The sequence below is a fragment of the Arachis hypogaea genome, chromosome 17 (assembly GCF_003086295.3).
Source record: "Arachis hypogaea cultivar Tifrunner chromosome 17, arahy.Tifrunner.gnm2.J5K5, whole genome shotgun sequence".
Lineage (NCBI taxonomy): Eukaryota > Viridiplantae > Streptophyta > Magnoliopsida > Fabales > Fabaceae > Arachis > Arachis hypogaea.
This window is the reverse complement of record NC_092052.1, coordinates 91,409,834-91,414,581: the sequence shown is the minus strand read 5'-3', so window position 1 is coordinate 91,414,581 and position 4,748 is coordinate 91,409,834. Positions and strand designations below refer to the sequence as shown.

Here is a 4,748-nt window from a genome sequence, read left to right as displayed (position 1 = left end):
TTACAAACCAGAGTTAAACGCCACAAACAAGCTGCAACCTAGCGTTTAACTCCAAGAAGAGTCTCTACACGTGAAAGCTTCAATGCTCAGCCCAAACACACACCAAGTGGGCCCCAGAAGTGGGTTTCTGCACTATCTGCACTTAGTTACTTATTTTCTGTAACCCTAGCTACTAGTTTAGTACAAAAACTACTTTTAGTGATTTATTTTCACATCTTTTGATCATTTTTGAGACTATCTTTGTATCACTTTTGATCTCTTGATCACGTTTAGGGGGCTGGCCATTCGGTCATGCCTGGACCTTCATCACTTATGTATTTTCAACGGTAGAGTATTCCGAGTAGGATCTGGGATCTGGAAAGTCTAAACCTTGTCTGTGGTATTCCGAGTAGGATCTGGGAAGGGATGACTGTGACGAGCTTCACACTCGTGAGTGTTGGGCGTAGTGACAGACGCAAAAGAATCAATAGATCCTATTCCAACATGATCGAGAATCGACAGATGATTAGCTGTGCGGTGACAACGCATTTAGACCATTTTCACTGAGAGGACGGATGGTAGCCATTGACAACGCTGATCCCCCAACATAAAGCTTGCCATGGAAAGGAGTATGAATGATTGAATGAAGACAGTAGGAAAGAAGAGATTCAGAAGGAGCAAAGCACCTCCATACGCTTATCTGAAATTCTCACCAATGAATTACATAAGTATTTCTTTCTTATTTTATATTTTATTTATATTTTAATTATCAAAACCTGATAACCATTTGAATCTGCTTGACTGAGATTTACAAGAATGACCGTAGCTTGCTTCAAGCCGACAATCTCCGTGGGATCGACCGTTATTCACGTAAGGTTTATTACTTGGACGACCCAGTGCAGTTGCTGGTTAGTTGTGCGGAGTCGTGAAGAAGAATTGAGATTATGAACGTGCGTACCAAGTTTTTGGCGCCGTTGCGATCACAATTTCGTGCACCAAGTTTTTGGCGCCGTTGCCGGGGATTGTTCGAGTTTGGACAACTGACGGTTCATCTTGTTGCTCAGATTAGGTAATTTTATTTTATTTTTAAGCATTTTATTTTCGAAAAATTTAAAAAAAAAATAAATTATTCTATGACTTCAGAATTTTTAAGAATGGATTCTAGAGTTTCATGATGATCTGTTGTAGTCTGGCTGGCTGTGAAGCCATGTCTAATCTTTTGGACCGAGGTTTCAACTTATCATCACAAGAGCTTGTTGATTTCTATCAATCTTGCTGTTGAATGTAATGTTCTGCTAAAGCTTGGCTGGCCATTGGCCATGTCTAGTGTTTTGGACCGAAGCTTTCACATAAAGCTTGGCTGACTAGTAAGTCATGTCTAATTCCTGGACCGGAGTTTTAGACTAACATTGCATGATTCTTGGAATTCTTATTAAAAATTTTGAAATCCTTATTTTTCTTTTTCCAAATAATTTTCAAAAAATACAAAAAAAAAATTTAATAAAATCATAAAACCAAAAATAATTTGATGTTTATTGTTTGAGTCTAGTGTCAATTTTTAAGTTTGGTGTCAATTACATCTTTTTAACTTTTCTTAAAATTTTCGAAAAATCATGTGTTCTTCATAATCTTCAAGTTGTTCTTGATGATTTTCCTTATTTGATTTTTTCATTTTCTTGTTTTGTGTCTTTTCTTGTTTTTCATATGCATTTTCAATTTGTTAGTGTCTAAAGTTTGAAAATTTCTAAGTTTGGTGTCTTGCATGTTTTTCTTTTCTTAAAAATTTTCAAAAATAAGTTCTTCGTGTTCATGTTGACATTCAAAGTTTTCTTACTGTTCATCTTGACATTCAAAGTGTTCTTGCATATGTTTTGATCTTGAATTTTCATGTTTTGAGTCATTTTGATGTTTTTCTCTCTCCTCATTAAAAATTAAAAAAAATATCTTTTCCTTTTTTTGCTCAAAATTTTCGAAAATTTGGTTTGATTTAGTCAAAAGTTTTAAAAATCTAGTTGTTTGTCAAGTCAAATTTTCAATTTAAAAATCCTATCTTTTCAAAACTTTTTCAAAAATCAAATCTTTTTCATTTTCTCTTTCATATATTCCGAAAACTTTTAAAATTTGATTTTCAAAATATTTTTCTTACTTTTATTTCATATTTTCAAAATTAAATGCTAACAATTAATGTGATTAATTCAAAATTTCAAATTGTTGCTTGCCTATTAAGTAAGGATCAATCTTTAAATTTTAAAATCATACCTTTTAGTTTCTTGTTAGTCAAGTAATCAACTTTAATTTCAAAATCAAATCTTTTTAAATTTCTTTTTCAAATCTTTTTCAAAATAAATTTCAATCATATCTTTTTCAAAATTAATTTCAAAATCTTTTCTAACTTCTTATCTTTTCAAAATTGATTTTCAAAATCTTTTTCAATTAACCACTTAACTTTTTTGTTTGATTTTAAAATTCTTATCTTTTTCAAAACTATTTAACTACTTTCCTCTCTCTAATTTTCGAAAACACCTCCCCACTTTTTCAAAATTCATTTTAATTAACTAATTGTTTTAAATTTTAATTTAATTTTATTTCTCTTTTTAATTTTTGAATACTAACTAATAATTAAAATAAAAACAAAAATATTTTCCTTTTATTTTAATGTAAATTTCGAATTCTCCCTCTCTCTCATCTCTTTCTATTTATTTATTTAATCACTAACACTTCTCTTCTTCTTAAAATTTGAACCCTCTCTCCCCCTCTGTGTTCGAATTTCTCACTTCTCATTCTTCTATTCTTCTCTTCTTCTACTCACATAAGGAATCTCTATACTGTGACATAAAGGATTCCTCTTCTTTTCTGTTCTCTTCTTTTTCATATGAGTAGGAACAGGGATAAAGACATTCTTATTGAAGCTGATCCTGAACCTAAAAGGACTCTTAAGAGGAAACTAAGGGAAGCTAAAGCACAACCCTCTAGAGAGGACCTAACAGAAATTTTCGAAAAAGAAGGAGACATGGCCGAACCCAATAACAATGGTGGAGATGTAAGGAAGATGCTTGGTGACTTCATTGCACCCTCTACTGACTTCTATGGAAGAAGCATCTCAATTCCTGCCATTGGAGCAAACAACTTTGAGCTTAAGCCTCAATTAGTTTCTCTAATGTAACAGAATTGCAAGTTTCATGGACTTCCGTTGGAAGATCCTCACCAGTTCTTAGCTGAATTCTTGCAAATCTGTGACACTGTCAAGACCAATAGAGTTAATCTCTAGGTCTATAGGCTTATGCTTTTCCCTTTTGCTGTAAGAGACAGAGCTAGAACATGGTTGGATTCACAACCTAAGGAAAGCCTAAACTCTTGGGAAAAGCTGGTCAGTGCTTTCCTGGCCAAATTCTTTCCACCTCAAAAGATGAGCAAGCTTAGAGTGGAAATCCAAACCTTCAGACAAAAGGAAGGTGAGTCCCTCTATGAAGCTTGGGAAAGATATAAGCAAATGATCAAAAGGTGTCCTACTGACATGCTTCCAGAATGGAGCATCATATGTATATTCTATGATGGTCTATCTGAGTTGGTAAAAATGTCATTGGACCATTCTACAGGAAGATCTCTTCATCTGCAAACCCCTGCAGAAGCTCAGGAACTCATTGAAATGGTTGCAAAAAACCAGTTTATATACACCTCTGAAAGGGGTCCTGTGAACAATGGGACGCCTCAGAAAAGGGGAGTTCTTGAAATTGATACTCGGAATGCCATATTGGCTCATAACAAAATATTGACTCGGAAAGTCAATATGATTTCTCAGAGTCTGAATAGATTGCAAGCTGTATCCAACAGTACTAAAGAAGCATCTTCTGAAGAAGAAGCTTATGATCCTGAGAACCCTGCAATGGCAGAGGTGAATTACATGGGAGAACCCTATGGAAACACCTATAATCCTTCATGGAGAAATCATCCAAATTTCTCATGGAAGGACCAACAGAAGCCTCAACAAGGCTTCAATAATAATGGTGGAAGAAATAGGTTTAGCAATAGCAAACCTTTTCCATCATCTTCTCAGCAACAGACAGAGAATTCTGAACAGAGCCATTCTGGCCTGGCAACCATAGTCTCTGATCTATCCAAGACCACACTAAGTTTTATGAATAAAACAGGGTCCTCCATTAAAAATTTGGAGGCACAGGTGGATCAGCTGAGTAAGAAGATTACTGAAACTCCTCCCAGTACTCTCCCAAGCAATACAGAAGAAAATCCCAAGAGAGAGTGCAAGGCCATAACAATGACCAACATGGCCGAACCTGGAGAGAGTGAGGAGGACGTGAGTCCCTGTGAAAAAAGCCTCATGGGATGTCCTCTGGACAGAAAGGAGTTTTCCTTTGAGGAACCAAAGGAATCTGAGGCTCATATAGAGACCATAGAGATTCCATTGAACTTCCTTCTGCCATTCATGAGCTCTGATGAATATTTTTCCTCTGAAGAGGATGAAGACATCACTAAGAGTAAGTCGCTAAATATCTAGGAGCAATCATAAAGCTGAATGCCAAGTTATTTGGTAATGAGACCTGGGAGGATGAACCCCCCTTGTTCACCAATGAGCTGAATGCATTAATGAGGTAGACATTACCTCAGAAGAAACCGGATCCTAGAAAATTCTTCATACCTTGTACCGTAGGCACCATGACCTTTGAGAAGGCTCTGTGTGACCTGGGGTCAGGGATAAACCTCATGCCATTCTCTGTAATGGAGAAACTGGGAATCTTTGAGGTATAAGCTAC

General features: G+C 35.6%; 1 non-coding gene across 1 annotated transcript; it reads right to left on the bottom strand.

The window, feature by feature from the left end:
- Positions 1-3,391: 3,391 nt before the first annotated feature.
- LOC112768404 (small nucleolar RNA R71) lies at positions 3,392-3,499 on the bottom strand. The gene has a single exon (XR_003185838.1). It is a non-coding gene; the product is annotated as a small nucleolar RNA R71 (small nucleolar RNA).
- Between the last annotated feature and the right edge of the window lie 1,249 nt (positions 3,500-4,748).